Source organism: Triticum aestivum, chromosome 1B, assembly GCF_018294505.1.
Source record: "Triticum aestivum cultivar Chinese Spring chromosome 1B, IWGSC CS RefSeq v2.1, whole genome shotgun sequence".
In the NCBI taxonomy this organism is placed as follows: domain Eukaryota; kingdom Viridiplantae; phylum Streptophyta; class Magnoliopsida; order Poales; family Poaceae; genus Triticum; species Triticum aestivum.
Window position 1 is genome coordinate 651,191,758 of NC_057795.1, and position 13,461 is coordinate 651,205,218.

At 41.7% G+C, this 13,461-nt stretch overlaps 1 long non-coding RNA gene across 1 annotated transcript; it reads left to right on the forward strand.

Moving 5' to 3' along the window:
* The first annotated feature begins 308 nt into the window (after positions 1–308).
* Positions 309–1,045, forward strand: LOC123098646 (uncharacterized). Its single transcript, XR_006447928.1, has 2 exons — positions 309–519; positions 617–1,045. It is a non-coding gene; the product is annotated as an uncharacterized lncRNA (long non-coding RNA).
* Positions 1,046–13,461: the final 12,416 nt, after the last annotated feature.

The following is a 13,461-nucleotide window of genomic DNA, read 5'->3' on the forward strand; positions in this document are numbered from 1 at the left end:
TCGCCTGTCAACATCTCACTCTAGATCCTCGAAAGGGGACTCCAAACACTTTGTACCGGCAATGCCCAAGAGATCCATACTGAGATGCATTATCGTCACAAGTCCATTCACCGGTGTAGTGTCCCTTCTCAAAGTGCAATTGTTATGTTCTTTTTATAGCACACTACTACAGAGAGAGGCATTTTGGAGGCCGAGCACCCTGGAGGCCGTAATCTCGGTCGACCGTTTCTAACATCTGGATGCGTGTAGTCAGCCTTTAGAGCTATATACGATCGATAGTAAGAAGAAATACACCGGTGGGCCTACGTTTAACCGGTGCCTCGCTCGAACATGATGTTCTCGGTGGGCGGCTTTGAATTTGGCCCACTGCAGTCGATTGAGAGTAAATGTATCTTGTGGGCCCGCTTGATGACCATTATGAGGCTAGGCAGTGCGCAGGATGGAGCATATTGGAGCAGAGGCGCTCCGCGCTTTCGCCATGGATGGCATGGAGTTCTTCTACGAGAAATCAGATGCAGGGTAATGTTCCGTTTAACTCTGGATTTTCGCCTATTTTCGGTATGGGGATGTCCCTAGTTGGCCTGTAAGTGGATCTGGCTCGACGTTGTTTCTCTAGGCAGGTTCGCTCCTCCTTTGGATGTCGAGGTTGTCTTGAGAGATGGAGTTCGCGACGCGCCCTCGATTGATGATGAGACCAGCGGAACTGCTGGTGTCCAAGATGGCTTGATTTCTTCCAAGCCAGTGCGTAGGGATGGGTACCCCTGGAATACGAAGCAGTTGAGCAGACGGAACAAATATTCGTCACCGAGAGGGATTGCGGCTCGTACAAAGGGTGGCCGATTCATGTGAGCTAGGCACTGGAAATATTAGCGGTGATACGGCATCAGAGGATGGAGAGGAGGACGGCGTGGTCGTGTCAAAGTCAAAGGGATCTTGTTGGACCAGGAGGTGACTTGCCTTGTTCTTCATTCTAAACCTGTCACCTGATGTTTGCTATATATTTTCTGTAGCTGTCTTTGTGTGAAATTCAGAAGAAGCCTGCTCACGTGTCTCATTCTTTTGATGTTCGTTAAATGTATGGGTAGCGAGCCCCTGGGGATGGCACTTGTAGTGTTTCGCATTGCGAAAAATCATCTTATTTCGTGATTAGTTCTTGTTGCCACCTATGTCTCGAACGAGCTGAGGAAGACGACGACGCCATGGCTACGGTGCTGTTCTTGTGCGATTTTGCTGTGTTGCAACGGGCATGGCCTGTGCTGTTCTTCGCTGGTACAAGCAGATGGCCTCCAAACGGCCTGATCGTGAGCCTCAACATTCTGAAACAGATGGATCTGAATGGGAACATGAGAGCGCATGCCAGCCCATGTTCTTATAGTGCGCGCACTGGCTGGACGTGATGGGTGAATCGATAGCATGTCTGAGCAGCCGGACAGCGGACCATCGACTATACATGGGCTGACACTGTACGTAAATAAAGAATACAGCGTGTAGTGGATGCCTATGAGCTGGAATACGTGAAATTAATGAGAGCCTGCAGCTGATCGCTATGATGACAGACGCTCGAGATTACGGCCTCCAGGGTGCTCGGCCTCCAAACGGCATTTTCGACTACTACAGACTCGAACAATACTGACCGGCCTCTGGCCAGGCATCACTGATCACTGATGAACACTAGACTGACCGGCCTCTGGCCAGGCATCACTGATCACTGATGAACACTAGACTGACCGGCCACCCGTCACACGTCAGTGGTAACGACCTTTGACCTCGGCCTGTTCCTTATCACGGACCGGTCAAAATTTGACCCATCAATGATAAGTCGTCTTGATGGTGTAGTCGAACTGACTGTTGTCACTGACCGGCTGCTTAGGTTGACCCGTCTGTGTAGTTCTCTCATGTCTGGCCCTTTGGTTTTGACACTAGTCAGTGTTGTGCTTTACCCTTTGATCGACCCTCTTTTTTTTTTTTGCTATTTCTTTTTATTTTACTATTCATCCGGGTGCATGTTCACGCATGAGCTGAAACTCCATGCCCCGAAAGTGTGATTCTAGTCCCGAGCTCAAATGCTCCTGCTGTGAACACTAAAATAAAAAGAATAGAAAATAAAAAAAATTCAGCTTTCTTTTGGCAACAAATCTTGCTTAGCTCCATGTAAATTTCCACGATTAAATGAAATCCGTGGATGTGTTGTCAAAAAAGACATAAGAAGTGCTTCAGAATGCTTTAAATAATAGCTGATTAGGACCATTGATCTTTTATTGCCCAGACCTCGACGAATTTCAGTCCATCATGAACATTTGCACGCATGTGAAACATTCATTAATGTTTATCATAACAAAAGATACAATTTTTTTTTTGATATTTCTATTAACATTTTACTGATCATCCAAGTGCATGTTCACCCAAGAATGCTCATGGATTCTAGCGTACCTACTATGTAAATCTAAAAGAAAAATCTACACGCTTCAATTTTTTCAAAAAACATGCAAATATAATTTAGCTGAAACTAACCCATGCATATTCTTTAAAAAAATAATATGAGCATTTGGTCAAAATGAGAATGAAAGCACTAGAATTTAAAATTTGCATGCGTAAGTTTCTAACAAATACCTTTAACCTGTTTTCTTCGTAATTTTCCAAAACCTATCAATATGGATTTCTTCTTTGCTAAGTTTATTGAAGTGAGTTCCAATGATCGATCAATCGATGGTCCAAAAATCCGCTCTCGTTTACGCCCATCTTTGTTTTTGGCATGTTTGATGATATATACTATATACTTAATTCGTAGTATTGGGGATACTTTAGGGCACCTTGATATTTGATCATTTCCGGAAACTGGACAGGGCGTGGTGCACTGAGCCCGTACGATGCGACAGTATGATGTAAGCTTGAACCGTTCCAAGAGTTCAATTAGGCCGAACGACGATGTGAGCTCCACCTCTCTTCCCTTGCTCAAAACCGAAAGTGGGCACGTACTGTTGAACATGTGTACATGTACCTAAGTTTAGGTTGTGTATGCAGTACCTATAGTGTCTGTCTCTCTTTGTATGTACGTGTATCATAGGAGATAAGATACCGATCGCACTCCTTGTACCTATATATATATGTATCTAGTGCATGACCAATCAATTATCGATGCACCAAATCATTGTCTACATGGTATTTATCGCAAGTCGATCCTACTGCTTCCGCAAACCCTAGCCGCCGCTTCGGGCCGCCACCGCCGCCCCACGCCGCCGCCACCCCCCTCCCCACGCGTGCCTTCCCGCGCGCCTTCTCCTCCCCGCCGCACCGCCCTTCCGCCGCGCCGCCCTCCTGCCATGCCACCCATCTCCCACCGTCGCGCCGCTCCTTCACACCCGCGCCGCCTCGTTCCCCACGTCCTCGCAGCCATGTCGTCCAACGCCTCCACCTAATCCAACCCCTTCGCCGTCGACCCTCTTGAGATCCGCGACATCAACGTCCACGCACGCTGATACGTCTCCAACGTATCTATAATTTTTGATTACTCCATGCTACTTTGTCTACTGTTTTGGACTATATTGGGCTTTATTTTCCACTTTTATATTATTTTTGAGACTAACCTATTAACCGGGGGCCCAGCCCAGAATTGCTGTTTTTTGCCTATTTCAGTGTTTCGAAGAAACAGAATATCAAACGGAGTCCAAACGGAATAAAACCTTCGGGAACGTGATTTTCTCACCGAACGTGATTCAGGAGACTTGGACCCTACTCCAAGAAGTGCCAGAGGAGGTCAAGAGGGTGGAGGGCGCCCCCAGGGCGCGCTCCCTGCCTTGTGGGCCCCTCGGAGCGCCACCGACGTACTCCTTCCTCCTATATATACCTACGTACCCTCATCAGATCAGATATGGAGCTAAAAACCTAATTCCACCGCCGCAACCTTCTGTATCCGCGAGATCCCATCTTGGGGCCTGTTCCGGAGCTCCGCCGGAAAGGGCATCTACCACGGAGGGCTTCTACATCAATACCATAGGCTCTCCGATGAAGTGTGAGTAGTTTAATTCAGAACTTCGGGTCCATAGTTATTAGCTAGATGGCTTCTTCTTTGTTTTTGGATCTCAATACAATGTTCTCCCCCTCTCTTGTGGAGATCTATTCGATGTAATCTTCTTTTTGCGGTGTGTTTGTTGAGACCGGTGAATTGTGGGTTTATGATCCAACTTATCTATGAACAATATTTGATTCTTCTCTGAATTCTTTTATGTATGATTGAGTTATCTTTCCAAGTCTCTTCGAATTATCTTTATGGTTTGGCCAACTAGATTGGTAGTTCTTGCAATGGGAGAAGTGTTTAGCTTTGGGTTCAATCTTGCGGTGTCCTTACTCAGTGACAGAAAGAGTTGCAAGGCACGTATTGTATTGTTTCCATCGAGGATAACAAGATGGGGTTTTTATCATATTGCATGAATTTATCCTTCTACATCATGTCATCTTGCTTACGGCGTTACTCTGTTTTTACTTAATACTCTAGATGCATGCTGGATAGCGGTCGATGAGTGGAGTAATAGTAGTAGATGCAGAATCGTTTCGATCTACTTGTTTTGGACGTGATGCCTATATACATGATCATACCTAGATAATCTCATAATTTTCGCTTTTCTATCAATTGCTCAACAGTAATTTGTTCACCCACCATAGAATACTTATGCTCTTGAGAGAAGCCACTAGTGAAACCTATGGCCCCCGGGTCTATTCTCATCATATCAATTTCCATTACTTTATTTACATGCTTTGTTTTACTTTGCCTTTTACTTTTTACTTTGCATCTATCTATCAAAAATATCAAAAATATTATCTCTATCAGATCTCACTCTCGTAAGTGACCGTGAAGGGATTGACAACCCCTAAGCGTTGGTTGCGAGTTGCTATCATTTTGTGTAGGTACGAGGGACTTGTGTGTGATCTCCTACTGGATTGATACCTTGGTTCTCAAAAACTGAGGGAAATACTTACGCTACTTTACTACATCATCCTCTTCTCTTCGGGGAAATCCAACACAGTGCTCAAGAGGTAGCAAGAAAAATTTTTGGCGCCGTTGCCGGGGAATTCGCGCAAAAGTCAACTATACCAAGTACCCATCACAATCCCTATCTCTCGCATTACATTATTTGCCTCTCGTTTTTCTCTCCCCCACTTCACCCTTGCCGTTTTACTCGCCCTCTCTTTCCCAATCTCCTCCCCGCTTTCTCTTTTGCCTTTATCTCGTTTGCCTTTGCATGTGTGTTGGATTACTTGTTGTCATGGCACAAGATAATACCAAATTGTGTGATTTCTCGAATACCAATAATAATGATTTCCTTAGTACTCCGATTGCTCCTCTTAATAATGATGAGTCTTGTGAAATCAATACTCCTTTGCTGAATCTTGTTATGAAAAATCAATTCGCCGGCCTTCCTAGTGAAGATGCCGCTACTCATCTAAACAATTTTGTTGATTTGTGTGATATGCAAAAGAAGAAAGATACGGATAACAATATTGTCAAATTGAAGTTATTTCCGTTTTCAGTTAGAGATCGTGCTAAAGTTTGGTTTTCATCTTTGCCTAAAAATAGTATTGATTCTTGGAACAAGTGCAAAGATGCTTTTATCTCTAAGTATTTTCCTCCCGCTAAGATTATCACTCTTAGGAACGATATCATGAATTTTAAACAACTTGATCATGAGCATGTTGCCCAATCTTGGGAAAGAATGAAATTAATGCTTCACAATTTCCCTACTCATGGTTTGAATTTATGGATGATCATACAAAACTTTTATGCCGGATTGAATTTTGCTTCTAGAAATCTTTTAGATTCGGCCGTGGGAGGCACTTTTATGGAAATTACGTTAGGAGATGCTACAAAGTTGCTTGACAATATTATGGCTAATTATTCTCAATGGCATACCGAAAGAACTTCTAGTAAAAAGGTGCATGCTATAGAAGAAATCAATGTTTTGAGTGAAAAGATGGATAAACTTATGAAGATGTTTGCTACTAAAAATACTTCTCTTGATCCCAATGATATGCCTTTATCTACTTTGATTGAGAATAATAATGAATCTATGGATGTGAATTTTGTTGGAAGGAATAGTTTTGGAAATAACGCGTATAGAGGGAATTTTAATCCTAGGCCTTATCCTAGTAATCCTTCTAATAATTATGGAAATTCCTACAACAACTCTTATGGAAATTTTAATAAGATGCCCTCTGAATTTGAGAGTAGTGTTAAAGAGTTTATGAATTCACAAAAGAATTTTAATGCCTTGCTTGAAGAAAAGTGCTTAAAGTTGATGATTTGGCTAGGAACATTTATAGAATTTCTCTTGAAATTGATTCTTTAAAGCTTAGATCTATTCCTCCCAAGCATGATATCAATGAGTCTCTTAAAGCTATGAGAAGTTCCATTGATGAGTGCAAGGAAAGAACCGCTAGGATGCGTGCTTCCAAAGATGCCTTTATTAAAGCGTGTTCTTCCGATTCCTATGAAAATCAAGATGAAGATCTAAAAGTTATTGATGTATCCTCTATTAAATCCTTGTTTTGCAATATGAATCTTGATGAATCTGAATATGATCTTCCTTTACCTAGAAGGCATCCTAAGAATTCTGAGTTTCTAGATCTTGATGATGAAATTGATGAAAGTGGGATTGAAATAAATAAAAGCCGTGATGTTGCTAAACCCATTATTTTGGATTTCAAGGAATTTAATTATGAAAATTGCTCTTTGATTGGTTGTATTTCCTTGTTGCAATCCGTGCTAGATTCTCCTCATGCTTATAGTCAAAATAAGGCCTTTACTGAACACATTGTTGATGCCTTGATGCAATCTTATGAAGAAAAACTTGAGTTGAAAGTTTCTATCCCTAGAAAACTCTATGATGAGTGGGAACCTACTATCAAAATTAAAATTAAAGATTATGAGTTTCATGCCTTGTGTGATTTGGGTGCTAGTGTCTCCACTATTCCCAAAACTTTGTGTGACTTGCTAGATTTCCGTGACTTTGAAGATTGCTCTCTAAATTTGCATCTTGCGGATTCCACTATTAAAAAGCCTATGGGAATAATTAATGATGTTCTTATTGTTGCCAATAGGGATTATGTGCCCATAGATTTTATTGTTCTTGATATAGATTGCAATCCTTCATGTCCTATTACTCTTGGTAGACCTTTCCTTAGAACGATTGGTGCGATTATTGATATGAAGGAAGGGAATATTAGATTCCAATTTCCCCTGAGAAAGGGTATGGAACACTTCCCCAGAAAGAAAATAAAACTACCATATGAATCTATCATGTGAGCCACCTATGGATTGCCTACCAAAGATGGCAAAACTTAGATCTATCTTCGCTTTTATGCCTAGCTAGGGGCGTTAAACGATAGCGCTTGTTGGGAGGCAACCCAATTTTATTTTGTGTTCTTTGTTTTTGTTCCTTTTTAGTGCTAAATTTTGTTTCTACTTTCTGTTTAGATGTGGTTTTGTGTTTTAATTAGTGTTTGTGCCAAGTAAACCTATAGGATAAGCTATGATGATAGTTGATTTGATTCTGCTGAAAAACAGAAACTTTGCGCTCACGAGAAAAAAATCAATAAATTACAGGAACGATCTTTTGCATTCATTCCTTTTGCTGCTGTTCAATAAACAAATTGTCTAGTGCGTACTATTTTGGTAGAAGTTTTTAGAGTTCCAGAAGTTTGCGTTAGTTACAGATTGCTACAGACAGTTCTGTTTTTGACTGATTCTGTTTTTCGTGTGTTGTTTGCTTATTTTGATAAATCTATGGCTAATAAATTAGTTTATAAACCATAAGGAAGTTGGAATACAGTAGGTTTAACACCAATATAAATAAAGAATGAGTTCATTACAGTACCTTGAAGTAGTATTTTGTTTTCTTTCACTAACGGAGCTCACGAGATTTCTATTGAGTTTTCTGTTGTGAAGTTTTCAAGTTTTGGGTGAATTCTTTTGATGGATTATGGAACAAAGAGTGGCAAGAGCCTAAGCTTGGGGATGCCCATGGTACCCCTAAGATAATCCAAGGACACCAAAAATTCAAAGCTTGGGGATGCCCCGGAAGGCATCCCCTCTTTCGTCTACTTCCATCAGTAATTTACTTGGAGCTATATTTTTATTCACTACATGATATGTGTTTTGCTTGGAGCGTCTTTATTATTTGTGTCTTTGCTTGTTAGTTTTCCACAATCATCCTTGCTGTATACACCTTTTGAGAGAGCCATACCTGATTTGGAATTTGCTAGAATACTCTATGTACTTCACTTATATCTTTTGAGCTTGATAGTTTTGCTCATAGTGCTTCACTTATATCTTTTGAGCGTAATAATTTTTTCTCTAGTGCTTTACTTAGATCTTTAAGAGCACGGTGGTGGATTTGTTTTAAAGAAACTATTGATCTCTCATGCTTCACTTAGATTATTTTGAGAGTTGTTAATAGCATGGTAATTTGCTTAAAGTTAATATACTTGGTATTCAAGATTTGTGAAACTTTCTTTTGAGTGCATTGAATACTAAGATAAGTTTGATGCTTGATAATTGTTTTGAGATATGGAGGTGATAATATTAAAGCAATGCTAGTAGGGATGATTATGAATTTAAGGAATGCTTGCGTTGAAGTTTGTGATTCCCGTAGCATGCACATATAGTGAACCGCTTGTGATGAAGTCGGAGCACAATTTTATTTATTGATTGTCTTCCTTATGAGTGGCAGTCGGGGACGAGCGATGGTTTTTTCCTACCAATCTATCCCCCTAGGAGTATGCGTTTAATGCTTGGGTTTTTGATGACTTCTAAATTTTTGCAACAAGTGCATGAGTTCTTTTGATTAATGTTGAGTCCATGGATTATACGCACTCTCACCTTTCCGCCATTGCTAGCCTCTCTAATACCGCGCACTTTTCACCGGTATCATACACCCACCATATACCTTCCTCAAAACAGCCACCATACCTACCTATTATGGCATTTCCATAGCCATTCCGAGATATATTGCCATGCAACTCTCCACCTTTCCGTTCATATGACACGCATTACTTTTGTCATATTGCTTTTTGCATGAACATGTAGTTGACATTGTATTTGTGGCAATGCCACCTTCATAATTTTCATACATGTCGCTCTTGATTCATTGCATATCCCGGTACACCGTCGGAGGCATTCATATAGAGTCATATCTCGTTCTAAGTATCGAGTTGTAATTGTTGAGTTGTAAGAACAATAAAAGTGTGATGATCATCATTATTAGAGCATTGTCCCAGTGAGGACAGGATGATGGAGACTATGATTCCCCCATAAGTCGGGATGAGACTCCGGACTTTATGAAAAAAAAGGAGTGGCCAAAAAAAAAGAGAGAAAGGCCAAATAAAAAAATAAAAAATGAGAGAAAAAAAGAGAAGGGACAATGCTACTATCTTTTTTCCACACTTGTGCTTCAAAGTAGCACCATGATCTTCATGATAGAGAGTCTCATATGTTTTCACTTTCATATACTAGTAGGAATTTTTCATTATAGAACTTGTCTTGTATATTCCAATGATGGGCTTCCTCAAAAGTGCCCTAGGTCTTCGTGAGCAAGCAAGTTGGATGCACACCCACTTAGTTTTCTTTTGTTGAGCTTTGATATACTTATAGCTCTAGTGCATCCGTTGCATGGCAATCCCTACTCACTCACATCGATATCTATTGATGGGCATCTCCATAGCCCATTGATAAGCCTAGTTGTTGTGAGACTATCTTCTCCTTTTTGTCTTCTCCACAACCACCATTCTATTCCACCTATAGTGCTATGTCCATGGCTCACGCTCATGTATTGCGTGAAAGTTGAAAAAGTTTGAGATTTCTAAAGTATGAAACAATTGCTTGGCTCGTCATCAGGGTTGTGCATGACTAAATACTTTGTGTGATGAAGATAGAGCATAGCCAGACTATATGATTTTGTAGGGATAACTTTCTTTTGGCCATGCTATTTTGAGAAGACATGATTACTTTGATTAGTATGCTTGAAGTATTATTACTTTTATGTCAATATGAACTTTTGTCTTGAATCTTTCGAATCTGAATATTCATGCCACAATTAAGAAGATTTACATTGAAATTATGCCAAAGTATCACTCCGCATCAAAAATTCTTTTTTATCATTTACCTACTCGAGGACGAGCAGGAATTAAGCTTGGGGATGCTTGATACATCTCCAACGTATCTATAATTTTTGATTACTCCATGCTACTTTGTCTACTGTTTTGGACTATATTGGGCTTTATTTTCCACTTTTATATTATTTTTGGGACTAACCTATTAAACGTAGGCCCAGCCCAGAATTGCTGTTTTTTGCCTATTTCAGTGTTTCGAAGAAACATAATATCAAACGGAGTCCAAACGGAATAAAACCTTCGGGAACGTGATTTTCTCACCGAACGTGATCCAGGAGACTTGGACCCTACTCCAAGAAGTGCCAGAGGAGGTCACGAGGGTGGAGGGCGCCCCCTGGGCACGCCCCCTGCCTCATGGGACCCTCGGAGCTCCACCAACGTACTCCTTCCACCTATATATACCTACGTACCCCCGTCAGATCAGATACGGAGCCAAAAACCTAATTCCACCGCCGCAACCTTCTGTATCCGCGAGATCCCATCTTGGGGCCTATTCCGGAGCTCCGCCGGAGAGGGAATCTACCACGGAGGGCTTCTACATCAACACCATAGCCTCTCCGATGAAGTGTGAGTAGTTTACTTCAGACCTTCGGGTCCATAGTTATTAGCTAGATGGGTTCTTCTCTCTTTTTGGATCTCAATACAATGTTCTCCCTCTCTCTTGTGGAGATCTATTCGATGTAATCTTATTTTTGCGGTGTGTTTGTTGAGACCGACGAATTGTGGGTTTATGATCCAGCTTATCTATGAACAATATTTGATTCTTCTCTGAATTCTTTTATGTATGATTGAGTTATCTTTGCAAGTCTCTTCGAATTATCTTTATGGTTTGGCCAACTAGATTGGTAGTTCTTGCAATGGGAGAAGTGTTTAGCTTTTGGGTTCAATCTTGCGGTGTCCTTACTCAGTGACAGAAAGAGTTGCAAGGCACGTATTGTATTATTGCCATCGAGGATAACAAGATGGGGTTTTTATCATATTGCATGAATTTATCCCTCTACATCATGTCATCTTGCTTACGGTGTTACTCTGTTTTTACTTAATACTCTAGATGCATGCTGGATAGCGGTCGATGAGTGGAGTAATAGTAGTAGATGCAGAATCGTTTCGACATACTTGTTTTGGACGTGATGCCTATATACATGATCATACCTAGATAATCTCATAATTATTCGCTTTTTTATCAATTGCTCAACAGTAATTTATTCACCCACCGTAGAATACTTATACTCTTGAGAGAAGCCACTAGTGAAACCTATGCCCCCCGGGTCTATTCTCATCATATCAATCTCCATTACTTTATTTACTTGCTTTGTTTTACTTTTTACTTTTTACTTTGCATCTATCTATCAAAAATACCAAAAATATTATCTCTATCAGATCTCACTCTCGTAAGTGACCGTGAAGGGATTGACAACCGATAAGCGTTGGTTGCGAGTTGCTATCATTTTGTGTAGGTACGAGGGACTTGTGTGTGATCTCCTACTGGATTGATACCTTGGTTCTCAAAAACTGAGGGAAATACTTACGCTACTTTACTGCATCATCCTCTCCTCTTCGGGGAAATCCAACGCAGTGCTCAAGAGGTAGCACACGCGTCCCCGTGGTCCTCGACGCCTCCAACTCCACGTACTTTGCGTGGAAGATGTAGTTCTCGCTGCTCTTCCGCAAGAACAACCTCGTGGATCACGTGGATGGCACCGTTGAACCTCGCGCCATGGTGGACGACGCTGAGTGGACTGCGATCGACGCCACGATGATCTGGTGGTTCTTCACCACCATCTCCAAGGACTTGTTCCACACGGTCGTGAGCGCCGGCGACGGCGCCCTCGCCATGTGGGTCAAGCTGAACGGACTCTTCACCGACAACAAGCTTCAGCGCCGCATTTTTTTGCAGCAGGAAATTTTTGACTGTCATCAGGATGAACAGTGAAGGAAATATGCCCTAGAGGCAATAATAAAGTTATTATTTATTTCCTTATTTCATGATAAATGTTTATTATTCATGCTAGAATTGTATTAACCGGAAACATAATACATGTGAGAATACATAGACAAACAGAGTGTCACTAGTATGCCTCTACTAGTTTAGCTCGTTGATCAAAGATGGTTATGTTTCCTATCCATAGACATGAGTTGTCATTTGATTAACGGGATCACATCATAAGGAGAATGATGTGATTGACTTGACCCATTCTGTTAGCTTAGCACTTGATCATTTAGTATGTTGCTATTGCTTTCTTCATGACGTATACATGCTCCTATGACTATGAGATTATGCAACTCCCGTTTACCGGAGGAACACTTTATGTGCTACCAAACATCGCAACGTAACTGGGTGATTATAAAGGTGTTCTACAGGTGTTTCTGAAGGTACTTGTTGGGTTGGCATCTTTCGAAACTAGGATTTGTCACTCCGATTGTTGGAGAGGTATCTCTGGGCCCACTCGGTAATGCACATCACTATAAGCCTTGAAAGCATTATAGCTAATGAGTTAGTTACGGGATGATGTATTACGGAACGAGTAAAGAGCCTTGCCGGTAATGAGATTGAACTAGGTATTGAGATACCGATAATCGAATCTCGGGCAAGTAACATACCAATGATATAGGGAGCAAAGTATGTTGTTATGCGGTTTGACCGATAAAGATCTTCGTAGAATATGTGGGAGCCAATATGGCTACATAGTTCTCGAACCCGTAGGGTCCGCACGCTTAAAATTCGGTGACAATCGGTATTATGAGTTTATGTGTTTTGATGTACCGAAGGTAGTTCGGAGTCCCGGATAAGACCAGGGACATGACGAGGAGTCTCGAAATGGTCGAGACGTAAAGATCGATATATTGGATGACTATATTCGGACATCGGAAAGGTTCCGAGTGATTCGGGTATTTTTCGGAGTACGTGAGAGTTACGGGAATTCGCCGCAGAGTAGGTGGGCCTTATTGGGCTCTGAAAGAGAGAGGGGAGGCTGCGCCCCCCCCCCTAGGCCTAGTCCGAATTGGACTAGGGGGAGGGGCGGCGCCCCCTCCTTCCTTCTCTTCTCTTTTCCCTTTCCTTCTCTCCTACTCCTACTACTTGGAAGGGCTCCTAGTTCTGCTAGGAAAGGAGGAATCCTACTCCCGATGAGAGTAGGACTCCCCTAGGGCGCGCCATAGAGAGGGCCGGCCCTCCCCCTCCTCCTCTCCTTTATATACGGGGGAGGGGGGCACCCCATAGAGACAACAATTGATCTCTTGATCTCTTAGCCGTGTGCGGTGCCCCCCTCCATAATATTCCACCTCGATCATATTGTAGCG